Source organism: Oryctolagus cuniculus, chromosome 20, assembly GCF_964237555.1.
Source record: "Oryctolagus cuniculus chromosome 20, mOryCun1.1, whole genome shotgun sequence".
Lineage (NCBI taxonomy): Eukaryota > Metazoa > Chordata > Mammalia > Lagomorpha > Leporidae > Oryctolagus > Oryctolagus cuniculus.
This window is the reverse complement of record NC_091451.1, coordinates 48,356,797-48,384,403: the sequence shown is the minus strand read 5'-3', so window position 1 is coordinate 48,384,403 and position 27,607 is coordinate 48,356,797. Positions and strand designations below refer to the sequence as shown.

The following is a 27,607-nucleotide window of genomic DNA, read 5'->3' as shown; positions in this document are numbered from 1 at the left end:
AAGTGTGTGGTGAGGACTTACAGGTTCTGTTTCTGCTCCAGTGTGGTGGAATCCCCTACACTGCGGTGTTACAGGGTGAGCAGAGGGGGACAGTCCAGGGCCCTGACTCTGGGGCCAGAGTCACCATCCCTGGGATCTGGGTGCCAGGGGCTGCCACACGCTGACCCATCTGGTGAGCTGAATCAGTGCTGCGTGATGAGCCAGCCCTGGACCATCTGTCCAGAGTCCCTGCTCCCTCCCTGGCTCCCCCTGCATGTCCTCATCAGTACTTCATCCTTTCCAAGAGAGAAAATAACTCCTCTTCTGTCAAGTTCATACTCGTCCAGGGGAAACCAAGTTCCTGCAGCCAGAAATGCCCAGTGCAGTGATCCCCTGTGTTTTACAGGATATTTTCTGCTGAATTGCAATTGATCTGCCATGAACAGTTCTTACAGAAACTGCAGCCAGTCACTCACCTCATGCAGCAATGTGTGTTCTGAGTGACTCCCATCTAAATCCAGAGACACAAAAATTCCTACTAAATTAAAACAGTTGACATATCATTGCCTTTTCTGAGAGAATATTGACAAACAGAAAGTGTTTCTATTTAGCTGGGGACAGTTTTCATCCATTTGCCTAGAGAATTCATTGACACAATCCACCATCTGACACAGTGAATTCCATTGTTCTGTGAGAACACCTCATATCCACAGTACTAGAAAATGTGAAATTTAATTTGTCAGATATCTACAGTCACAAGAAATTTACTCAAATTATAACTGACAGAAACATATTCCATTTGTGTAAACACCACGACATAGTCTCCCACCAGGTGCTGATGGGCTGTCAGTTGTACAAGATGCTGGGTCCCCAGGGTGACAAATGGCAGGACTGCAGCATGGTGAGAAGAGGGTGGCCTTGTCTGGGCAAGCAGGACTGGGGTCTCTGATGACTGTGTTTTCAAGGAGTTGGCAGGTGGGCCTTGGTGGTCCATGAACTAACATCTTGTGAAACCAGTTGGACACAGGGAGATTGGGGGGTAACTAAACAGCACAGAGAGAGGTTTCCATGGACTTGATCTGAGTGAAGACAGGGGCTCTTCTAAAATGACTCAGCTTCACACATGGGAGGGGAGGAATTCGAGAGCGCAGTGGTGGGGCAGTTGTGCCAGCTGGACTCGACAGATAACCTCTCACATGCCGATGAACTCACAGCCTCGTGACTGCATTAGTACCAGGAATGATTGCAACACCACGTAATTTTCTTCTTAGAATAAAACCACAGACAGACACAAGACAAATCAACAGAGAATTGTCCCTTCAAAATAGATTTCATAAATGTTAAATTGACAAATAGTACCTGAATCTGTATGTGAGGTATAAGGAAAGGTGTTGATGTGGATTTATTTCATCAGGAATTCTAGAGTCAGACGAACTCACACGTCCTTCCCTAGCAACACCACCATTCTTTGTGATCGAATGACAAATGCCTACTCCTGCAGGAACTGGAAAGAACACAATAAAGCTTCATAACTATTGTCCCCGTGCTGTGCAGTAGATCTCTCCACGTGCCTTTCTGGTCACAGAAAAATTCTCTGTGCTTGCAGGAACGTGGTCCCTTTTCTTCTCTACTCCCAGACTCAGGTATCTGCATTGTACTTCCTGCCTCTGTGATTCACTTTTGTGGATTCCATATATAATTAAGATCATCAGGGCCAGTGCTGTGGTGAAGTGGGTAAAGCCTCTGCCTTCAGTGCTGGCACCCCATATGGACGCCAGTTGGAGTCCTGGCTGTTCCACTTCCAATCCAGCTCTCTGCTGTGGCCTTGGTAGGCAGTAGAAGATGGCTGACATCTTCAGCTCCTGTAATCCCGTGGGAAACCCAGAGGAGGCACCTGGTTCCTAGATTCAGATCGATGCAGCTCCGACCACATTACCGACTAGAGAGAGAGCCAGTGGATGGAGGACTTCTCTACATTTCTCACTACCTCTCCTTCTTTCTCTGAATAATTCTGAATCAAAAAAATTAAATAAAGCCTTATAAAATGAGAAAAATCACATGGTATGAACCCACATTAAAAAAAAAGAAAAACAAAAATAATTAACTTTAAATGAATCCACTTGTACTCTTTCATCAGTTTAAAAGTGGACAGCAGGAATTAGGACACAATTAGCTAAGTCCCCACTAGAGACACCCCTGTTCCCATATGACTGCTGCTTCAGTTCATCCACACAGCTTCCCACCATTTGATGATAAAGCATCATGGGAAACTGTACCTGATGCTACAAGCGAATGAGCTCCTACCACTGACGTAGGAAACACAGACCCAGTCTTTTGCTCTAGGATTTAGGAAGACTAACTCCTAAAAGTTGTAGGCATTTGGTATTGTGGAGCTGTCAATCCAAAGACAAAAATATCCCATTGTCAATTCACTGCCCATCTCTACATTTCTGTTTCCCTCACCAATTCTCTCTCTGTCACTGTTCCAATGTCATTAGCATAGTTAATAATGAACCAATGGTTACTTAAAATGAATAACATGATATTCCTAATACTGGATATGAAGGGTACACACATATTAAAAGGAAATGAAGTCATTGCCTTCTACTGTTAAAACAACAATGAGAAAATAAATATTCACATGATCTGAATTCTATCATAGCCATCACCCTACACACCAAGAACACTCATAACGTCCCTGGGCACTGTCCTGTCTGAGGCGTCTGACCCCAGGGCTGCCTATTCAGCAGCAGCACATGCAAATAGGGCCTCCCTCTACACATGAAAACCAGCCCAGCCCTCACCCTGCAGCTCTGGCACAGGAGCTCCAGCCCCAGCACTCCCAGGTGTCCACTCAGTGATCGCACTCAACACAGATGCTCACCATGGAGACTGGGCTGCGCTGGCTTCTCCTGGTCGCTGTGCTCAAAGGTAATGATGGGGAACGCGGGGCACTGAGTCTGGGAGAGGACGTGAGTGAGAGACACAGAGAGTGTGTGTGACAGTGTCCTGACCAGGACGTCTGAGTTTGCAGGTGTCCAGTGTCAGGAGCAGCTGGTGGAGTCCCGGGGATCCTTGTCACGCCTGGGGAATCATTGAAACTCTTCTGCAAAGCCTCTGGATTCACCATCAGTAGCAACTACTGGATGTGCTGGGTCCGCCAGGCTCCAGGGAAGGGGCTGGAGTGGATCGGATGCATTTATACTGGTGATGGTAGCACATACTACGCGAGCTGGGTGAATGGCCGATTCTCCATCTCCAGAGAGAACACCCAGAACACGGTGTCTCTGCAAATGAACAGTCTGACAGCGGCGACACGACCCTGTATTACTGTGCAAGACAGCTGAGCCCAGACACAAACCTCCCTGCAGGGGCGAGAGTCTCCACCAGGGGGCGCACAAGACTCACTGAGCGCAGATTCTGGTCATGCACAGGTGCAGAGTGAGATGAAGCCCTGGTTTCCTGTCAGGGAATTGGGGTTTCCTCTCCTGTAACAGTTTTGAGGGAAGAATTCTTTTATGATTCTGACCCTGCTACGGATTCTCTGACGTGGATAAGTTTGATGTGACAGGATAAGTCCTATATGAACGAATCCAGGCTCAGTGGTCTCCAGGATTACCAGGATCAGAGATGTGGGATGATCTGGGTACAACATGAGTGTTGTCCAGTCTGACAGGACAACGCTCTCAGGGCACTGCCAACTTTAGGACAATTTTACATTTCCCTTTCTATCCAGTGATAGCTGAGCCAGGGTTTGGGTTTAAAAATCTGCTATTTAAGTATCTCTCTCCTTTCAAAACGAGCGAGTGTGCTGAACTAAACCAACCTTTCATTTTACACTGTGGGTGATAAACACTCCCTTTCCACAGACTTTATTCCCAATCTCCATTTACCATTTAATCCTAACAGTCTGTGGTCCCTGTGTGAACGTCACAGCACTCAGGACTGTACTTGCAGCTCAGCTGTGTCTCAGGCTGAGCTTCTGCAGGCACCTGGGAAGCCTACAGGGACTTCCTCATTCTCTAGGTCCTGGAACCCTCCTGTGGGCTCCCTGCCTGAACTCAGGAGGGAAATGCACTGTACATCAGCAGTCAAGGTCATTACTGAATGGAAAGTGTTGAGTGTGCACTTCCAGCTATTCTGGTTCTGTCGCGTGTCGTGGGACCCCCTGCACCTGCCTTGGTTCAGGGAGAGCAGAAAGTGGGACACACAGTGGCTGTGCACTCTGGGGCTGGAGTCCACATCACGGGGAGCTGTGTCTGTGGCTCCAGCATGATGACCAGTATCCTGAGGCTGGATCACAGCTGCAGGAAGAGCCAGTCTCGGAGACCATGTATCCATAGTCCCTACCCTTCACTCCATGTCTACGCTGACTGGAATCATCAATCCATTTGTCGTCTTTCATCTTTTTAGAGAGGGAGACATCCATGCTGCATATCAGAGTGCTGGACGGAGCCCATTTACACACTTTCCCATAATTGTACTGACAATGCACCCTGGAAGACAGGAGATGATGGATCTGTTATGAGGCCCCATCACCAAGGTGGGAACACTGATGCAGTTCCATGCTCCTGGGTTCCAGCTGCCAAGCCTTGAGTGCACTGCCTTTGTTTATCATCTCCATAAAACATGGCCAACACAACACCAGTATTCAGAGATCTGAATCTTCATGATTTCCCATTTTGCCATTTCATTATCATAAATGTTTGATAAATAATATTTAAAATAGACTGATGAGGTATAATGATATGTGTTGAATAAATGAGTGTATACTGAGTGGAATAATGAAGTCAGACTTACTGACATGTTTATCACAAAACCCACGTTTTTCATGGTAGAATGTTGTTTGTCTAAGGCCTTGGAATTCTGCAGACACTATATTCTCTTAACTACTGTCACCATGCTGCACAGTAGACCCCTCAACATGTGGATCCTGTGGGACTGAAACTCTGACCTTGCTCCATCGTCTCCTCTGTTCCTGCCAAGCACAGACGTTGGTCTTCACCATTGAACTTCTGCCTCTGTGAGTTCATCCTTTTTATTCCATGTACGTAGCATCACATATTATTTGCCTTCTGGGCCTTGGTATTTTAGCAGAGTATACTTATCCTGACATATTATCCTTGGATATTATTCCAGGATCATCCATGTTATCCAAGATACCAGAATTTCTTCCTCTATACTATAACCATATAAACTTCCTGTTAAAATATAACTCTGTCCATTTGTCCCATTATCCATTCCTTCTTAAATGCAAATTTTCCTGGATTATATGTGTGAACTCTTGAGAATGATGCTGCTTTAATTGAACATGGGACTACAGAGGTTTTTGCCATAGTGACTGCAGAATGTTGTGCCATCAGGCATCATAACATTGAGAACATCATGGCAGTCTTCAGGCTAATTTTGTGAACATGGATGGGAGGGACCCCATCCCCACACAGGACTTCAGACGAGACCAGGGCTGACTCTAGCAGCACTGTGCTCTTCGCTGAAGCTGGGGACCCAGGAGATCTACTGTGATCTCCTCCATAGCAGATTCCCCAGGAATGAACAAATCCCACTAGGCCTCACTCCCAGAGCTCCCATCTTTTCTCCCATGGTCTCCCTGGGAGCACACCTAAAACACAACGCCTTTGGGACACACTGAGCTGTGGTGGAATGAGAAGGCCATGCCTAGATGGCTGCTGGCAAGCAAGCATCATTTATTCAGGCATGCCTTCAATGCCACCTGGCAACGGATCCTGCCTGGCAACAGGGTATGATTGGATGGCTTCAGATACTGCCTGGCAACAGGCTGTGATTGGTTAGGCATAAACTGCCCCTTGACCAGATTGGCTTCCTCAGCTATATAAGCTGCTGTACCTACTGAAACAAATGAGTCTGTGGGCTGCTCGCCTCTGGCCTGCTTTCACCCAACTCCCAGGGTCTGTGTGGTGACTCCGCGCCTCTTGCCCCCACCAGAATGAATCCATAGCAACACTGAGCCACACACAATCAGAGAGGTTTGCTTCTATACCCATTGTAGGCCTGATGACACAGAATCTGTCGATCAGGATGAAGAAGCCAATTGTGCATCACAGTTATTTTGAGACTGCAGAAGACTCAGAACCAGTTCTAAACACAGCTCATACAGATAGTTCCTTTTTATTCCTTTGGGATACAGGTTATTGATCATACATTTGATATGAGAATAGTCACTTCCAATCTGTGTGTAGGCTGCTTACTTCTCAGTCAGTCTGTAATGCAGAAGCTCTGTAGTTATGCAGCATCATCTGAAAATATTTTCTTAGGTCTCTTGAATTTTGAAGATTTGAAAGGGAAATCATGGCCAGACCAACATCAGGGAGACTTTGCCCTATGTTTCCTTCAGTAGTTTTACAAGGACTTTGCATCTGACATCAGAGTCTGGTTATTCCATACTTTTCATGTAAACATCCAGACCGTGTACCCCTTGTCAGTGCTGTTACGTTGGGGCCATGCTCAGCACTGATGCTGTGAAGACAAACCACATCCACCCCCAGCAGGCTGCTCCCAGCATTCCGTGTGGTCCTGTTCAGGGCACTGGAGACCTCAGCTTCCTCCATGAGGCCCTGACATTGAATCCACTCATGGCGTGGAGTCATCACTGGATGTACTCCCCAGAGACAATGCCATTCAATGTCCCCCAGGCACCTGTGCATTTTTTATGTTTGCCTTTATATTTCTTTTTAACTTTATAGATATGATATAAATTTTAAACTTTATCATTTTATTAATACCTTGTCTGTATGTATTTGTCCAAAACCACAGAGAGACTGAGACTGACAGTGATCTAACTCCTGGGTCACTTCCCAGATGGATACAAAAGCTTCAGTTAGGTCAGGTGACAGCCAGGTGCTTGGAATTCTGTCCAGGTATCCACGTGGGAGTACTGGAACTTCACAACAGCCTCCCAGAGGGGCTTAGGCAGGAATCTGAAACTGGAACCAAACTAGGACACAGCACTCAGCATCCTGACACGGGAGGCAGGAATCCCTCAGGCTCATTCCAGTGCTGCTCCTGTCTCCACCTTATCATCACTGCATTTAAGGAATTGATTGCTTCCCTTGGGATTCAGTTGCTTGAGATCTTTCAACATTAGGAAATAGGCTCCTAATCATATGTATAATTAATCTTCAAGTTATTTTAAGTATTTTATTTTAGCTGCCACAGAAAGCCGGGGAGGTGATTAACCAGCCAATGATGATGGCTGCCAGGCAGCTCCATGATGAAGCTCGCAAATGGTCCAACAAGGGCAATGACATCATTGCAGCAGCCAAACGCATGGCTCTGCTAATGGCTGAGATGTCTCGGCTTGTGAGAGGAGGCAGTGGTACCAAGCGGGCACTCATTCAGTGTGCCAAGGACATCGCCAAGGCCTCGGATGAGGTGACTCGATTGGCCAAGGAGGTTGCCAAGTAGTGCACAGATAAGCAGATTAGAACCAACCTCTTACAGGTGTGTGAACGAATCCCAACTCTAAGCACCCAGCTCAAAATCCTGTCCACAGTGAAGGCTACCATGATGGGCCGGACTCCCATCAGCGACCAGGAGTCTGAGCATGCCACAGACATGCTGGTTCACAAAGCTCAGAGCCTCATGCAGTCTGTGAAGGAGACTGTGAGAAGCCGAAGCTGCTTCAGTCAAAATTCGAACAGATGCTGGATTTACACTGCGCTGGGTTAGAAAGACTCCCTGGTACCAGTAGGCACCTAACTGGACATGGTTGACACAGAAACCCCTACTAAATAGAAGGAAAATGATCAAGGCCCAGGAGACACCCATAGGTGCTAGGGCTTGAATGCCACAACCTGGCCTGACATCAGAAAGGAATGGAGGCCTCTTCATATTAGAAACCATTTATACTCTTTTGTCATGGATGCTTTGAGATGTGTCTCCATATAAAGCCTGTATTCTCAAAACACAGTTATATTCATGCACACTCTATCCCAGTAGGCATGGGTTTCTAGCCCATGGACTTCACCTAAGCTCAGAATCCAAGTGAACACTAGCCAGACACCTCTTCTGCCCTTATTCTTTAGGGAACATTTCCCTTTCTGTTTCCATTTTACTGGTCCTCATCCTCCCATCAGGCTCCCAAGACCCAGAGCCCAGGCAATTCAGTTAAGAAGGAAATCACTGTGCCTCCAAAAATGGTTTTGGGCTTTCCGTGTTGCTGCTGACCCTACAAAAAAATGTAAATGACAGTGTTATAGCAAGAAAGGAAGAGACCAACAGATGGAGGGAGAATTCCTTCCACTGGTTCACTTCGTGAATGGCTGCAAAGGCTGGGATGGCTCAGCCTAAAGTCAGGAGCCTGGAACTTCCCCCAGTAACCCCCAGGGTTGGAAGGGGACAAACACTTGGGTCATAGTACACAGTGATCACCATTACACTGCCTACCTCTGTGCGTTCAACCTTGTGGACTGCATATATAACTAATGTCACATACTATGTGTCCACATGTATCTGGATCATTTCTTTTAGTATGTATACTCCAGGCTGACCCACATTTCCTAATGACAGAACAATCTCCTTCTTAACACTGAATAATATTCTATGTCCAAATGTGAAAGAATCCATTCACTGTTTTATGCACACTTGTTCTTTGTAAACTGAACTATTGGGAACAAAGCTGCAACCTGAACACAGGACTGGGGGTAAATTGTGACACAGGGACTTCTACCCAGTGTTGACCTCAACTCAGAGTCATGATTACTAGACACAGGGAAGGCGGGGGGGAACACAGGGCAGCTGATACCAGGGCACAAAGCACCACCAAAGGCAGGAATGATTCTGCCCACACCACAGTGGGCTGACTCAGTTCACCACAACACACGACAGGTTCCACAAATAACTAGAACTGAGGTCTCCAGGCCTCCCAACAGAGTGATGGAAAAGGAGGTGGAAATGTGAATTATAGTGAGTTCATCTGTGCCCATTTCTACCATGCACATTCCAATAGCACACAAACCCCACTACCATGTACAGTGTTCTGTGTTCAGGAACAGTTTTAAATAGCTTAAACAATTTTTAAACTTTAAGGCAATGGGTGAATAAGGAAACAAAACATAGTTAACCTTAAAAAATCCTCTTGCAGTCCTTCATCTGTTTAAAAGTGGGCAGCGGGAATTAGGAGAAAATTGGCTAAGTCCCCACTAGGGACACCCGTGTTCCCATCACAGAACTGACTGAGCCCAGCCTCACGGCTTCCCACACTTTTCCCTCATAATGCATCATGGGAAACTGTAGATGACGCTACAAGCAAATGAACCCCTATGTCTGACGTTGGAATTACAGACACAGTTTCTTGCTTCAGGGTTCAGAAAGACTAACTCCTAGGGGTCATAGGCATTTGGGATGTCTGGGGCTGTCAACCCAAAGGCAGAAATCTCCCATTGTCACCTTTTCTGTCCATCTCTACATTTCTGTATCTCTGACCCCTTCTCTCTCTATCACTGTACCAAGGTCTTTCATATAGATGAAAAGGAACTAATGGTTATTTAGATAAATGAGGGACATGATATTGCTAACACTGGATATGAGGGGTACACACATATTAAAATGAAACAAGGTCATTGCTTTCAACTTTTTAAAATTATGATAACATAAAAATTCACATGATCTGAATCGTATCATAGCCATCACCCTACATACCCAGGTCACCACGTCTGCCCTGGGCACATTCCTGTCTGAGGCGTCTGACCCCATGCCTGCTATATAGGGGCAGCACATGCAGATAGGACTCCCTCTGCCCATGAAAACCTGCCCAGCCCTCACCCTGCAGCTCTGGCACAGGAGCTCCAGCCCCAGGACTCCCAGGTGTCCACTCAGTGATCGCACTCAACACAGATGCTCACCATGGAGACTGGGCTGCGCTGGCTTCTCCTGGTCGCTGTGCTCAAAGGTAATGATGGGGAACGCGGGGCACTGAGTCTGGGAGAGGACGTGAGTGAGAGACACAGAGAGTGTGAGTGACAGCTTCCTGATCAGGACGTCTGTGTTTGCAGGTGTCCAGTGTCAGTCGGTGGAGGAGTCCGGGGGTCGCCTGGTCACGCCTGGAGGAACCCTGACACTCACCTGCACAGTCTCTGGATTCTCCCTCAGTAGCTATGCAATGAGCTGGGTCCGCCAGGCTCCAGGGGAGGGGCTGGAATACATCGGAACCATAGGTACTGGTGGTAGCACATACTACGCGAGCTGGGCGAAAGGCCGATTCACCATCTCCAAAACCTCGACCACAGTGGATCTGAAAATGACCAGTCTGACAGCCGCGGACAGGGCCACCTATTTCTGTGCCAGAGACACAGTGAGGGGCCCTCAGGCTGAGACCAGACACAAACCTCCCTGCATGGGCGCGCGGCCCCACCAGGGGGCGCACAAAACGCACTAGGCCAGATTCTGGTCATGCGCAGGCGCAGAGGGAGATGAAGCCCTGGTTTCCTGTGAGAGATTTGGGGTTTCCTCTCCTGTAGCAGTTTTGAGGGAAGAATTCTACTTTTTGATTCTGTCCCTCCTAACTTCAATGACGGATTGAAAGTTTGATGTAAAAGGAAGAGGTCCTAAATGAACAATTTGGTTCATGGACAGCGACTGTGCTCACCAGGGTCAGAGATGTGGGAATATTGAGGACACTATTGAGTCTCTTCCAACCTGACTCAGGACAGCACCCTCAGGGCACTGAAAGCTTTGGACAGTTTCAGTTTTCCCTGTATAACCAGGAACAGCTGAGACAGAGCCGTTGAATTGTTAAAAAGCAACTATTCCACTCATCCCTCTCCTGCCACAACCAGCAAGTGTGCACTGAACCAACCTTTGACTTTACATGTGTGTGATCCACACTCACTTTCTGCAGACTTTAACCCGACCTGCATTTTCCCTTTAATCCTGGAACAGTCTGTGGTCCCTGTGTGGACGTCACAGCACTCAGGAATGTACTTGCAGTTCAGCTGTGTCTCAGGCTGAGCTTCTGCAGGCACCTGGGAAGCCTACAGGGACTTCCTCATCCTCTAGGTCCTGGGACCCTCCTGGGGGGCTTCCTGCCAGAACTCCGAGGGGAATTGCCCTGGACATCAGCAGTCAAGGTCATAACAGAATTGAAAGTATTGGGTGTGCACTTCCAGTTTATCTGCTTCTGCTCCAGTGTCGTGGGACCCCCTGCACCTGCTGTGGTTCAGGGAGAGCAGAAAGTGGGACACACAGTGGCTGTGCACTCTGGGGCTGGAGTCCACATCGCGGGGAGCTGTGTCTGTGGCTCCAGCATGATGCCCAGTGTCCTGAGGCTGAATCACAGCTGCAGGAAGAGCCATCCCCAGCGACCATTTGTCCAGAGTCCCTGCTCTTCACTCCATGTCTATGCTGACTGGGGTCATCAATCCATTTGTCATCTTTCATCTATTTAGAGAGGGAGACATCCAGGCTGCATATCAGAGTTCTGGACAGAGCACTTTTACACTATTTCTATACTTGGAAGTGAAAATGCATTCTGAAGGCAGTAGATGATGGATCAGTTAGGAGTCCCCATGAAAAACGTGCGAACGCTATTGCAGTTCCCTGCTCCTGGGTTCCACCTGCCAATCCTTGAATGAACTGGCATTTATTTATCATCTGCATAAAACATTGGCAAACACAACACCAGTATTCAGAGAACTTAATCTGAAGTTGGCCATTTTGTCATTTCCTTTTCATAAATGTTTGATAAATAATAACTGAACATAGACGTGATAAATGATATGTGTTCAAAAATGACTGTATCAAATTGATGGAATTATAAAGTCATTCTTATTGACATGCTCATCACAAAATCCACATGTTCCCATGGTCGAATGTCAGTTTCCTGTGTTGGAATTCTGTAGACACAATATTCTCTTAACCTCTGTCACCATGCTGTACAGTAGATCCCTCAGTGTGTGGATCCTGTGGGACTGAAACTCTGACCTTGCTCCACTGTCTCCTCTGTTACCCCCACACTCAGACTTTGGTCTTCACAATTGTATTATGTCTCCGTGAGTTCATCCTTTTATCCGATGTAACTAGCATCACATATTATCTGTCTTCTTGGACTAGATGGTATACTGTACATTTACTGACACATTATCCTTAGGCATTATTCTCAGCATTATCCAAGTTATCCAAGACATCAGAATTTCTTCCTCTTTACTGCCTTATAAACTTCATGTTAAAATATAACTCTGTCCATTTGTCCATTATCCATCCTTCCTCAAGGCTAATTTCACTGGATTATATGTGTGACCTCTTGAGAATGACGCTGCTTTAATTGAACATGGGACTGCAGAGCTGTTTGCCATAGTGACTGTGGATCCCGTGGTCTCCTCCCTGGGATTTCATATTCCTTCTACCCAGACATGGTGTTGGAGGATCCTGTGATAATTCTATTTCTCAGCTTCTGATGTTTTCCATGAAAGCTTTCCTAATTTACCTGACTCCAGCCTTTACCAGGTTATCTTCTCTCTCTTCCTGCACAACATGTGTCAGCTCTGGTATGTCTGGTGATACTCAGTCTAACAAAGGGATGGGGTATCTCATTGTTTCTCCAACATGCACATGCATGATGATCCCATATAAAGCATTTTTATACGTTTGCCTTTATATATTTTATTTTAAAAATTACAGATATACTTTTACCTCTTTAAAACTTGTATTTGTGTATTTGTCCAAAAAGAAAAAGCAACAGAGACTGACAGACAGTGTCTACTGAATCCTGGGTAACTTCCCAGATGCCATAAAAGAGGAGTTGGGTCAGATCATAGCCAGGTGCATGGAATTCAGTCCAAGTCTCACACATGGGATTAACTCAGATTCTCGCACTGCCCCTCAGAGTGCACATTGGCAGGAATCTGAAACTGGACCCATACTAGGACCTAAACGTCAGCATCCATACAGGAGCAGGAATCCCATGTGATACCTTCAAGACTGCTCCTGTCACCACCTTGTCAGTCACTGCATTTGAATAATTGATTTCTTCCCTTGCGATTCAGTTGCTTGAGTTCATTCAACATTAGGAGATAGGCTCCTATTCATATGTACAGTTATCTTTCATTTCTTTTAAATATCTATTTATTTTATTTGAAAGGCAGTGTTATGGCAAGAGAGAAAGAGACCAACAGAGGGAGAGAGAAGCTTCCATCCACTGGTTTCCTTCCTGAATGGCTGCAAAGGCTGGGGAAGGGCAAGACCGTAGCCAGGAGCCTGGAACTTCCTCCAGTTTCCCACGAGGCTTGAAGGGTACACACACTTGAGTCATCGTTGACAGAGTTCCCTGGTCCATGAGCAGGGAGCTAGATTTGAAGTGCAGCAAGCAGGGTCTGAAGCCATGCTGCTGAGTGATGCTGCATAGGGATGGCAGCTTAACCTGCGGGGCCACAACATTGGCTCCCACGGGTGTGATCTGAAAATACTTTCTCCCCATGTGCGGGCGACTCCTGGTTCTTCAATCACTCTCTTTATTCTGCAGAAGCTCTGTGGTTGGATCCATATTCTTTTGCCTATTTTTGCTTGGTTGCCTGTACTTTGGAGATTTTCAAAATATCATTGCCCAAACCAATGTCAGCTTGCTTTTGTCCAGTGTTTTCTTCTAGAACTGTACTGTCTCGGCTCTTGCTTTTAAGGCATTCCTCAAGTTCACTCTGTTTCTGTATGTGGTATGAGATGACATCATAATTGAATTATTTCAGGTGCATTCAAGTTTCCCCAAACCCAGGTAAAGACAGGACACCCATCCCCATCCTGTGATTTTGTCACCGTTCATTCTCAGAACTCACATTCTCAGAACGTGTTCCTTTATTTCTAGGTTCTGTTCTGTCCCAGGGCTCTGGGTGTCTATGTTATCCCAGCACCAGGCTTGATTTCAGCTCAGATGTGATGAAGCCTCCTGCTTTGCCATCACAAACCTTGATTTTCTTCATGTGAATTCTAGAATTTTCTTCCTTTTCCTGGAAAAAATGTCAGGCTATTTCACAGGAAATGCATTGAATCTGTGAATCACATTGTAGCTTGCCTATTTTAACAAGCTCATTCCCTCAAATCCATGACTACGTCATTCCAATTTACAGGGAATCATCAAATTCCTTTTCACTTTTTAAATTATTATGTATTGCAGAAGTATGAGTGAAGACCCCTATCTTACACCTTACACAAAACTCCACTCAACATGGATTAAAGATCTAAATCTATGACCCTACACCATCCAGTTATTAGAGAACATTTGTGAAACCCTGCAAGACACTGGCACAGGTAAAGAGTTCTTGGAAAAGACCTCAGAGACATAGGAAGTCAAAGCCAAAATTAATAAATGGGATTAGATCAAATTGGGAAGTCTCTGTGTGGCAAAAGAAACACTCAGGCAAGTGAAGAGGCATCTGACAGAATGTGCGAAATTATTTGCAAGCTATGCAACGGATATGGATTAATAACCAGAATTTACAAAGAGATGAAGAAATTCAAAAAACAAAACAAACAACCCAGTTAAGAGATGGGCCAAGACTCAGACATTTTTTCAAAAGAGGAAGTCCAAATTACCAACAGACATAGAAAAAATGTTCAGGATGACTAGTGGTCAGGGAAATGCAAATCAAAACCACAAGGAGGTTTCACTTCACCCCAGCTAGAATGGCTTCATACAGAAATCAACAAACATCAAATGCTGGCGAGGATGTGGGGGAAAAAGTACCCTAATCCACTGTTGGTGGGAATGCAAACTGGTAAAGCCACTATGGAAGACACTATGGAGATATCTCAAAAATCTGAATATAGTCCTACCTTATATGACCCAGGAATCCCACTCCTGGGAACTTACCCAAGGGAAATGAATTCACTACACACAAGAGATACCTGTACCTCCACATTATAGAAATTGTGGGATATGTATGCTATCGAATACTACACAGTGGTAAAAAAAAAAATGAAATCCAGTCATTTGCAACAGAATAGATGATTCTAGAAAAGATCATAGTTAGTGAAATAAGCCAGTCCCTAAGGGACAAATACCACATGTTCTTCCTGATAGGTGAGACCTAATAGAGCACCCAAAAGGAAATCTAGGGAAGTGATGGCTTGAGCTGCCCTTGTCTTGACTGTCGAGGAACAGTTTTTTGTTTATTTGGTTTTTTGTTTATTTTCCTTCTTACTATTTGTTGAACTCTACTTAACATAGAGTTAATCATATGTATATAAAGTCAATTGAAAAGAGATCTCAGTAAAAAAATAAGAATAGGAATAAGAGAGGGAGGAAGGAAGTTTGTAACTGTAAAGCTGTATAGTTCTGCATACTTTCCTACAGACGTACTTCTGAGGGTACAGTTTTAACACTTGTCACGGGGCTCCAAGTCCCATTAAGCTTAGTGGTAAAAATGCCATTGTAATTGTTAAAGTGATCATATTGAGTGTTAAGGTGAATATATAGGTAGGATTAAGTTTTAAATTGATCAGAGAAATAGGGTCAAGTGCCTGGTAATAATAAGAGATAGAATTAAAAAGGAGAGAATGTTCCAACATGGGAAGCAGTCCACACAGCAGACTCAAAGAATGACAATCGCTTTAAGTAACACTCTGACCTCAGATGCAGCACCTAAGTCTTCCTGGTCTGACTGAAAAGCCCATGAGAACATTTCAGCCAAGACACTGTGGCAAAAATATTCTACATGAAGGTTCTCTGTGAGTGAGACCTGTGGGGAAAGAAGTGGCCATCAAAGAAGGAAGTACTTTTCTCTCAAGGGAGGAGAGAACTTCCACTTTGCTTATGGCCTTGTCTAAATACTGAAAGAGATTGTAGATTCAAAAGGCTTTCATAGCCTAAGCAGCTCATGTCAAGAGCCTCGGGTGGTCACTGATGTCATACGTAAGAGTGTTAATTGTTAAATTAACAACAGGGGCACTGTGCACTAACTCCCCATGCACGACCTCTGTCCTCAATGAGTTGTATTATGAGAGTTAACTGTAAAACCAGTTCTCAGTGTGTGTGTGTGTGTGTGTGTGTGTGTGTATTGTTGAAATCTTCACTTAGTATAGAGTTGGCTTCTGTTTACAAACTAATTGAAAATGAATCTTAATGGAGCATGGGACTGGCAAGGGGAGAGGGAAGAGGAAGAGGGGTGGAATATAGGTGGGAGGGTGGGTATGGTGGGAGAAAATGTATTCCAAAAGTTGTACTTATGAAATTTGTATTCCTTAAAAATTTTTCAAATATTAAAAATTAAAAAACAATAATATTGTTATGTGGACATCATTCACCCGAATCCTAAATTGCCTCCAAGGTTTTTGAAGTGTTTTTGATGCTACAAATGTAATTTTTTAGAAAAGATTCTTTTATTTATTGAAAGTCAGAGTTACAGAGAGAGAGAAGAGACCCAGAGAAAGAGTTCTTCCACCTGCTGGTTCACTCCCCAGACGACAGTGACACCAGGAGCTAGGAGTTTCTTCAGGGTCTCCCACTTGGACACAGAGGCCTAAGCACTACGACCATGCTTTTCTGCTTTCCCAGGTGCATCAGCAAGAGACAGAATGAACGACGAACACACAGCACTATGGGATGCAGGCAACACAGGTGGAGGATTCACCTGCTACACCACAGTGACGTTTTCTGCATTTTCTGCACTTTTGTTCTCAATGTACAATGTACCACTGATTTTCACAAATGGCATGAGGTAGTGGAGTATATTTTTATCCATCATTTCCTGCACATGCTGTCATCCCTGTGTTGGCAGTTTGTTTCTGATAGCACTTTCCCCCAGTCACACATGCACTGTGCAGACTCATGCCCTTGCCCAGATGCAGTGGGAGGTGAATCGCTGGTTCCTTCAGGAAATTGGGGTTTGTGGTCCTGTAACGGTTTCCTACGTTCCAATCTGGATGGATGATTCTGTCCCTAACACCGATCACAGAGCAGAAGTTTTGGTATCACGGGAAGACGTCACATGAAGAAAATGGAGTTGTTTCTGCAGGAATGAATGACATCTTTGGGGTTCCCAGCATCTGAGACCTGAGGGAGCTCTGGGCACCCGGGGAGGCTTTTCCAGCCCGAGTCACGGAAGAGCTCTCCGTAGTATTCTCTGATGACGTCATCTGGGACCCTGCTGAGAGTCCAGGGGCAGTGTAGAGCCGGTCAGGGGCTATGAATGCTGCAGTGTTTCACATCCATGCCCTCCCCTCCTGCACAGCTGGCCCCTGAGGGGTGAGCTGACCCCGTGCTCCTGTTCCCTGGGGCTCCCGTGTCCATTCTCTACAGCTGTGCCCTCGTCTCCCTTCACTTCTTCACCCTGAACTCACAGGTTGAGGTCCACGTGGTCCAAACCCCAGGTCAGGGATTAACCTGCAGCTCAGGGGTGGCTCAGGCTGTGGCTCCTAGAACTCCTGCTTGCTCTTCCTCACTCACATCACCTGGGATCCCCGGACCTGCTCTCATTTGCAAGCAGAGGTGGCCGTTGGTAGTGCAAGGGGTCAGACTCATGGAAAACACTGGGTGTGGAGAGGTCTTGTTCCCCACACTCTGCTGGCCTTGTCTCCATCTCAGGGAGACCAGCAGGTGGGACAGCCCAGTGAAGTCTGCACTAGAGTCCAGGTGGTTCTGGACTGTGTCCCTGTGAGCCCACCAATGATCCAACCCTGGAGTTGCATCCCTGCTGCATGAAGGGCCTGCCCCAGAGACTCTTTGTCCAGAGACCCCGACTCCTTCCTCCAGGGACTGCCCGCACTTGTTCTCAACCGTGCTCCTCCTTCTGTGGAAGCAAAATTGTCCTTGCTTTCTCTCAACTCTATCATCACCAGGAATGAACAAATTGTCTGCTCCTCACCAGGATAGCTGCATCAACCCCATGTGTTTACTAAATGTCTCCTGCAAAAATGCAATTGTTCACTCATGTAGGATTCTTACAGAATCTGTTGCAATTCTCTCAGCTGATATAGAAATGACTATTTCTGAGTTTCTACATCTAAATTCAGAGACACGTGTGACTCTATGTTACAGGTGGGAACAGGGGAGTGGCTGAGTGTTTTTCTTTGACTCTTTTATTCTGCCTGTTAGTACCATCATGCAGTAGCCCATAGGGAGGTGTATGGAGCAAAAAGGTTTATTGAGCTCACAGCTGTAGAGGCTGGAAGTCCAGGACCATACAGTGAGAATGTTGTGTTATCAGGCATCATAACACTGTGAACAGAGATGGGAGGGACCCCATCCCCACACAGGACGTCAGACGAGACCAGGGTTGACTCTAGCAGCCCTGTGCTCTGTGACTCTAGCAGCCCTGTGCTCTGTGCTGTAGCTATGAAACCTATGAAAACCTGCCCAGCCCTCACCCTGCAGCTCTGGCACAGGAGCTCCAGCCCCAGGACTCCCAGGTGTCCTCTCAGTGATCACACTCAACACAGATGCTCACCATGGAGACTGGGCTGCGCTGGCTTCTCCTGGTCACTGTGCTCAAAGGTAATGATGGAGAACGCGGGGCACTGAGTCTGGGAGAGGACGTGAGTGAGAGACACAGAGAGCGTGAGTGACAGCTTCCTGACCAGGCCGTCTGTGTTTGCATGTGTCCAGTGTCAGGAGCAAGTTGACGAGTCCGGGGGAGGCCTGGTCCAGCCTGGGGGATCCCTGACACTCTCCTGCAAAGCCTCTGGATTCGACTTCAGTAGCTACTACATGAGCTGGGTTCGCCAGGCTCCAGGGAAGGGGCTGGAGTGGATCGGAACCATTTATGCTGGTAAAGGTAGAACATACTACGCGAGCTGGGTGAATGGCCGATTCACCATCTCCAGCAACACCAGGTGTCTCTGCAACTGAATAGTCGACAGCCCCGTACACGACCACGTATTTCTGCGCAGTAGACACAGAGAGGGGCCCTCAGGCTGAGCCCAGACACAAACCTCCCTCAGGGGAGTGCGGCTCCACCAGGGGGAGCACAAGACGCACTGAGTCCAATTCTGGTCCTGCTCAGATGCAGAGGGAAATGAAGCCCTGTTTTATTTAGGGAATTGGGGTTTCCTCTCCGGCAAAAGTTTTTTTTTTTTTTTTGACAGGTAGAGTGGATAGTGAGAGAGATAGAGAGACAGAGAGAAAGGTCTTCCTTTTGCCGTTGGTTCACCCTCAAATGGCCGCCGCGGCCGGCGCACTACAGCCGGCACATCGCACTGATCCGAAGCAAGGAGCCAGGTGCTTCTCCTGGCCTCCCATGGGGTGCAGGGCCCAAATACATGGGCCATCCTCCACTGCACTCCCAGGCCATAGCAGAGGGCTGGCCTGGAAGAGGGGCAACCGGGACAGAATCTGGCGCCCTGACTGGGAATAGATCCCGGTGTGTCGGCGCTGCAAGACAGAGTGTGACCCCCTGCACCTGCTGTGGTTCAGGGAGAGCAGAAAGTGGGACACACAGAGGCTGTGCACTCTGGGGCTGGATTCCACATAAACGGGGAGCTGTGTCTGTGGCTCCAGCATGATGATCAGTGTCCTGAGGCTGAATCACAGCTGCAGGAAGAGCCAGTCCCAGAGACCATGTGTCCAGAGTCCCTGCTCTTCACTCCATGTCTATGCTGACTGGGGTCATCAATCCATTTTGAGTCTTTCATAAGTATTAGAGAGGGAGACACCCAGGCTGCATATCAGAGTGATGGACAGAGCCCATTTACACATTTACCACACTTGTACTGACAATGCACCCTGGAAGACAGTAGATGATGGATCTGTTATGAGGCCCCATCACCAAGGTGGGAACACTGATGTAGTTCCATGCTCCTGGGTTCCAGCTGCCAAGCGTTGAGTACACTGCCTTTATTTATCATCTCCATAAAACATGGCCAACACAACACCAGTATTCAGAGATCTGAATCTTCATGATTGGCTATTGTTCATCCTTTTATCCCACGTAGGTAGCATCACATATCATTTGTCTCCCTGGCCTGGATGGTTAGCAGAGTGTACTTTTACTGACATATTATCCTAGGCACATTTTTCTCCAGGAACATTAAAGTTGTCCAAAATTACAGAATTTCTTACTCTGTACTGCATATAAGCTTCCTTTTAAAATGAAACTTTGTCCATTTCTTCATTTTCCATTCTTTCTTCCATGAGATGTCACTGGATCATATGTGTGAACTCTTTTGAATTATGGTGCCTTAAATGAACAAGCAACTACAGAGGTGTTTGCCACACTGACTGCAGATCACATATACACCTCCCTGGGATTTCATATTCATTGTCCATGCAATGGTGCTTGAACATCATGTAATAATTCTATTTCTCAGTTTTTGATACTTTTCCATAACGGTTTTACTAATTAACATGACACAGACTTGTACCAGGGTTATCATCTCTCTCTACCTATAAAACATGTCAGCTCTGGTATGTCTGGTAATAGCCATTCTAACAGGAGCGATGGGATGTCTCATTGTGCTTCTAACATGGACATACATGATGGTCCCAAATTGATAGCATTTTATATGTCTGTCTATATATCTTCTTTTAATAATTTATAGATGTAACATAAATTTTAAAATTCATCATTTTATTGGCGGCTCACTAGGCTAATCCTCCACCTGCGGCACCTGCACCCTGGGTTCTGGTTCAGGTCGGGTGCTGGATTCTGTCCCAGTTGCTCCTCTTCCAGGCCAGCTCTCTGCTGTGTCCTGGGAGTGTAGTGGAGGATGGCCCAAGTGCTTGGGCCCTGCTTCCGCTTGGGAGACCAGGAGAAGCACCTGGCTCCTGGCTTCGGATCAGCTCGGTGCGCCGGCTACAGCGGCCATGGGAGGGTGAACCAATGGTAAAGGAAGACATTGCTCTCTGTCTCTCTCTCTGTCACTGTCCACTCTGCCTGTCAAAAGAATTTATCATTTTACTTAAAAATTTGTCTGTATGTATTTGTCAAAACCACAAAGAGATGGAGACTGACAGTGATCTTCTAACTCCTGGGTCATTTCCCCAATGGCTACAAAAGATTCATATGGTCAGGCAATAGCCAGGTGCTTGGAATTCTGTCCAGGGTTCCCACGTGGGACTGCTTGGAACCTCACCTACGGCCTCCCAGGGTGTGCTTAGTCAGGAATCTGAAACAGGAACAACCTAGGATACAGCACTAATCATTCTGATATGGGAGGCAGGAATCCCTCAGGCTCACTCCAGTGCTGCTCCTGTCTCCACCTTATCATCACTGCATTTAAGGAATTGATTTCTTCCCTTGGGATTCAGTTGCTTGAGATCATTCAACATTAGGAAAAAGGCTCCTAATCATATGTATAATTAATCATCAATATATTTTAAGTATCTATATTATTTTAAAGTCAGTGTTATAGCAAGAGATGACGAGACCAACACATGGAGAGAGAAGATTCCATCCACTTGTTCACTTCCTGAATGGCTGCTAACACTGAGGATGGCTCAGCCTAAAACCAGGAGCCTGGAATTTCCTCCAGCTTCCCAAGGGGCTGGAAGGGGACAAACACTTGGGTCATGATAGACAGTGATCACCATTGCACTTCCTACCTGTGTGAGTTCAAGCTTGTGGACTGCATGTATAACTAATGTCACATACTGTGTGTCCACATGTACCTGGATCATTTCTTTTAGTATGTATGCTCCAGGCAGACCCACATTTCCTAATGACAGAACAATCTCATTCTTAATATTGAATAATATTTCATATCCAAATGGGAAAGGATCAATTCACTGTTTTATGCACACTTGCTTTTTTGTAGACTGAACTACTGTGAACAAAGCTGCATAGCTGAACCCAGGACTGTGGGTGAATTGTGACTCAGTGACTTCTATCCAGTGCTTGAGCTGAACTCAGAGTCATGGTTACAGAACAGGGAAGAGGGGGAACACAGGGCAGCTGATACCAGGGCACAAAGCACCACTCACAGGAAGGAATAATTCTGCCCACACCACAGTGGGCTGACTCAGTTCACCACAACCCACGACAGGTTCTACGAATAACTTGAACTGAGGTCTCCAGGACTCCCAACAGAGTGATGGAAAGGAGGTGGAAATGTGCATGACACTGAGTTGATCTGTGCCCATTTCTACCATGCACATTCCAGGAGCACACAAACCCCACTACCATGTACAGTGTTCTGTGTTCAGGAACAGTTTTAAACTAAGGCAATGGAGGAATAAGGAAACAAAACATAGCTAACCTTAAAAATGTACTTGCAGTCTCATCTGTTTTAAAGTGGGTGACAGGCATTAGGACAAAATTGGCTAAGTCCCCACTAGGGACACCCGTGTTCCCATCACAGAACTGACTGAGCCCAGCCTCACGGCTTCCCACATTTTTTCCTGATAATGCATAATCAGAAAATATAGATGACGCTACAAGCAAAGGAGCCCCTACCACCGACGTTGGAATTACAGACACAGTTTCTTGCTTCAGGGTTCAGAAAGACTAACTCCTAGGGGTCATAGGCATTTGGGATGTCTGGGGTTGTCAACCCAAAGGCAGAAATCTCCCATTGTCACCTTTTCTGTCCATCTCTACATTTCTGTATCTCTGGCCCCTTCTCTCTCTATCACTGTACCAATGTCTATCATACAGATGATAAGGAACCAATGGTTATTTACATAAATGAATGACATGACACTGCTAACACTAGATATTAAGGGTACACACATATTAGAATGAAACAAGGTCATTGCCTTCAACTTTTTAAAATTATGATAACATAAAAATTCATATGATCTGAATCGTATCATAGCCATCACCCTACAAACCCAGGTACCACATCTGCCCTGGGCACTGTCCTGTCTGGGGCGTCTGACCCCATGCCTGCTATCTAGCGGCAGCACACGAAAACAGGGCCTCCCTCTGCCCATGAAAACCTGCCCAGCCCTCACCCTGCAGCTCTGGCACAGGAGCTCCAGCCCCAGGACGCCCAGGTGTCCACTCAGTGATCGCACTCAACACAGACGCTCACCATGGAGACTGGGCTGCGCTGGCTTCTCCTGGTCGCTGTGCTCCAAGGTAATGATGGGGAACGCGGGGCACTGAGTCTGGGAGAGGACATGAGTGAGAGACACAGTGAGTGTGAGTGACAGCTTCCTGACCATGTCGTCTGTGTTTGCAGGTGTCCAGTGTCAGGAGCAGCTGAAGGAGTCCGGGGGAGGCCTGGTCACGCCTGGAGGAACCCTGACACTCACCTGCACAGCCTCTGGATTCACCATCAGTAGCTACCACATATGCTGGGTCCGACAGGCTCCAGGGAAGGGGCTGGAGTGGATCGGAGACATTTATGCTGGTAGTGGTAGCACATACTACGTGAGCTGGGTGAATGGCCGATTCACCATCTCCAGCGACAACGCCCAGAACACAGTGACTCTGCAAATGACCAGTCTGACAGCCGCGGACACGGCCACCTATTTCTGTGCAAGAGACACCATGAGGGGCCCTCAGGCTGAGCCCAGACACAAACCTCCCTGCAGGGACGCGCGACTCCACCAGGGGGCGCAGCAGACGCACTGAGCAGACTCAGACCCAGGACCAGATGCAGTGGGAGGTGAATCGCTGGCTCCCGTCCGGAAATTGGGGTTTGTGGTCCACTAAAGCTTTCCTACGTCCCGATCTGGATGGATGATTCTGTCCCTAACACCGATCACGAGCAGAAGTTTTGGTATCACGGGAAGATGTCACATGAAGAAAATGGAGTCGTTTTGAAGGAATGAATGACATCTCTGGGGTTCCCAGCATCTGAGACCTGAGGGAGCTCTGGGCACCCGGGGAGGCTTTTCCAGCCCGAGTCACGGAAGAGCTCTCCGTGGAATTCTCTGATGACATCATCTGGGACCCCGCTGAGAGCCCAGGGGCATTGTGGAGCCGGTCAGGGGCTATGGATGCTGCAGTGTTTCACATCCGTGACCTCCCCTCCTGCACAGCTGGGCCCTGAGGGGTGAGCTGACCCCGTGCTCCTGTTCCCTGGGGCTCCCGTGTCCATTCTCTACAGCTGTGCCCTCGTCTCCCTTCACTTCTTCACCCTGAACTCACAGGTTGAGGTCCACGTGGTCCAAACCCCAGGTCAGGGATTAACCTGCAGCTCAGGGGTGGCTCAGGCTGTGGCTCCTAGAACTCCTGCTTGCTCTTCCTCACTCACGTCTCCTGGGATCCTGGACCTGCTCTCATTTGCAAGCAGAGGTGGCCGTTGGTAGTGCAAGGGGTCAGACTCATGGAAAACACTGGGTGTGGAGAGGTCTTGTTCCCCACACTCTGCTGGCCTTGTCTCCATCTCAGGGAGACCAGCAGGTGGAAAGCCCAGTGAAGTAAGCACTAGAGTCCAGGTGGTTCTGGACTGTGTCCCTGTGAGTCCACCAATCATCCAACCCTGGAGCTGCATCCCTGCTGCATGAAGGGCCTGCCCCAGAGACTGTGTGTCCAGAGACCCGACTCCTTCCTCCAATGACTGCCTGCACCTGTTCTCAGCCATGCTCCTCCTCCTGTGGAAGCAAAAATGTCCTTGCAACTCTCAACTTTATCATCATCAGGAATGAACAAATTTTCTGCTCTTCACCAGGATAACTGTATCAACCCCATGTGTTTACAAAATGTCTCCTGCAAAAATGCAATTGTTCTCTCGTGTAGGAATCTTACAGAAACTGAAGCAATTCTCTCAGCTGATGTAGAAATGACTAATTTGGAGTGGTTCTGTCTAAATTTGGAGACAAAGGAGAGTCTCTGTTTCAGGTGGGAACAGATGAGTGGCTAGTATGTTGCTGTGCACCCATTTTTTTTTTTCCACATGTTGGTTCCATAATGTAGTACCCCAGAGGGGAGGTGTGTGGAGCTCACAGCCGTAGAGGCTGGAAGTCCAGGATCAGACAGTGAGAATGTTGTGCCATCAGGCATCCTAATATTGTGAACATCATACAGTGTTCAGGCATCCTAATATTGTGAACACGGATGGGAGGGACCCCATCCCCACAGAGAACTTCAAACGAGACCAGGGCTGACTCTAGCAGCACTGTGCTCTGTGCTGAAGCTGGGGACCCAGGAGGTCTACTGTGATCTCCTCCATAGCAGATTCCCCAGAAATGAACAAAGCCCACTAGGCCTCACTCGCAGAGCTCCCCCACTTCTCCCACGGTCACCCTGGAATCACTCCAAAACACGCACACTTTGAGGACACACTCTGCCACAGGCAGAGGAGGGAGGTTTCCTTCCACACGCATTGTAGGCCTGATGACACAGAACCTGTTGTTCAGGATGAAGCCAGTTGTGTAAAACAGGTATTTTGAGACTTTAGAAGACTCAGGGCCAGTTTTAAACACAGCTCATGCAGACAGTCCTTTTGTTCCTTTGGGATACAGGCTACTGATCATACGTTCTATATGAAAATAGTTACTTCCATGTGTGTGTAGGCTGCTCACGTCTCATCGGTCCACTTGCAGTAGAGAAGCTCTGTAGTTTAAGCAGCATCATCTGAAAAGGTTTTCTTATGTTGCCTGAACTCTGGAGATCTAAAAGGGGAATCATGGACAGACCACTATCAGGGAGATTCTGCCCTATGTTTCCTTCTAGTAGTTGTACAATGGACTTTGCATCTGATGTCAGATCCTGTTATTCCATGCTTTCCATGTAAACATCCAGATCGTGCACCCCCTGTCAGTGCTGTTACATTGGGGCCATGCTCAGCACTGATGCTGTGAGGACAAACCACTTCCACCCCCACGGGCTGCTCCCAGCATTCTCTGTGGTCCTGTTCAGGGCACTGGAGACCTCAGCTTCCTCCATGAGGCCCTGATGTTGAATCCACTCATGGTGGGAGTCGTCACTGGATGCACTCCCCAGAGACGATGTCATTCCACGTCTCCCAGGCACCTGTGCTAGTTTTACTCAGTGGTGGTCAGTGTGGGGGTTGCCGGGGGCAAGGACACCTCATCAGACCTCCTGACTCAGTGTTCTGCTGCAGGCAGTGGGGCCCCAGCTGTGTGGCCCTTCCACCTGTCCTTACCCTCCTGCACAGCAGAGCCCACCCCTCCACCAGGTCCTCTCCCTCCTGCTGCTGGACCCTATCCCCACTGTCACTTCCCCACGTGCCATGGTTCTCCTCCCCAGTCCTCAGCTTTGGGGGTGGAGCCATCCCCTGAAGATGCAGACTTCTGTGTCTTGGGGATCAGTGCTGGCACAGTGTCTGGGGTGGACTCTGCTCACGAACATTTTCTACAGGATTTCACCAGGACATTGGTCATGATGGTTCCCTCCTGCAGGTTGATAACTTTCTTACTCAGTGGACACAGAGGAGCAGGGTCTGGGGTATTGGGGCTGAGGATGCTGTTCCTGCAGAGCCGTGAGCAGAGCCAGCACTGCTTGGTGTGTGTGTGTGGTCGCTCCAACTGAGCAGCTGAAGGCTGCATGTTAGGTGGACCTTACCCTCCATACTTGATGCACGGAGCCTCCCATCATGCATGTGGGGACCTCACCACCCAGTGATGCCATTGAGAGGGGCTCTAAGGAGGGACAAGGACATGAAGGTTCTGCCTGCATTGAAGGGACTATGAACATTAGAGAGACCCTCCCATACATTTGTGGTTCCTGGGGCTGCAGGAACAGGAATCTGGTGTTGGGTGCCAGAGTCACATGTGAGACCCTTGCACTCCCTTGGGGGAGGTGCACATCTTAAACAATGCAACTTTCATTTTATTATTTACCTTATATCCATTGAATTTGATAACAGCGTTAAGATTAATGTGTTGCACATTTGTGCAAAATACAATATACTTACTCTAATTTATTTCAGTTTTACTATTATCAGATTTTCAGATATTTTGGTTAAAAACTAATAAAACTTCATTCACCTGTGCTCTACAGGACCTGCAACCTCAGGGCCTTCAACTTCTGCCCCTGGAAACCTACATGATGCTCAGTGCTGAACTGGATGAAATCTGTTGTGAAGGAGCCCAAAGGGGCTCAGGCCTTAATGTGACTGGAGGAGGTGGGCCAGGGCTGGGTGACACAGGAGCAGTGGACAGCACTGTGGGATGTCATATTTGCTCTTGGCGTAGTTGTGATGAAGAGTGAGAGAGGCACAGGTGAGTCGCATCGCACTCACCACACACTTTCAACATGTGGGGCTGCCTCTGTATCTATCACAACTCGACAGCATTGGGAAGCAAATTGCCCAGCAGAGAAATTGTGAAGAACAGACAGACATTGGCACGTGGAACACCACACTAAGATGCACCTGCATGAAACCTAGTCCCCTGTGCATCTCTCTGTCAAAAACAGAATCCAGCCAAAGTGCTCCATGTTCATGAACTTACTGTTGTGAAGGAGGTCAATGTAGTGGGAGATGGGACTGCAAATGTCTAGACATGGCACCCTCAGATCGCTTGGACACATCCTTCAGACTTCATATTCCCTGTAAGCAACAGCAGGATTTTTTTAAAAAAGATTTATTTTATTTATTTTATTTACTTTATTTATTTAAAAGACTGAGCTACAAAGAGAGGTATCACTCATGCCAATATCACATTTCTGTGCTTGTGCAGACACAACACAGGGGCAGGCACTGTTGTGCAGTGAGCTGAGCCCTTGTTGGGAGCCCACACACTGTGTTGGAGTGATGGCTCAAGAACCAGCCTCTCCACCTCAGGCCCTGTGTCTGGAGGGTAAAAACGTAAAGG

At 47.2% G+C, this 27,607-nt stretch overlaps 1 protein-coding gene, 1 pseudogene and 1 gene segment (V, D, J or C); all 3 read left to right on the top strand.

Annotated features, from left to right (window-relative positions):
* LOC103346896 (immunoglobulin heavy variable 3-23-like) overlaps positions 1 to 27,607 on the top strand; it is a 504,788-nt gene that overhangs the window by 307,634 nt on the left and 169,547 nt on the right.
* The window catches only part of LOC100353328 (immunoglobulin heavy variable 3-11), a 215,931-nt gene that overhangs the window by 158,947 nt on the left and 29,377 nt on the right, over positions 1 to 27,607 (top strand). The window lies entirely within an intron of this gene.
* On the top strand, positions 6,459 to 8,183 carry LOC138847318 (vinculin-like; annotated as a pseudogene).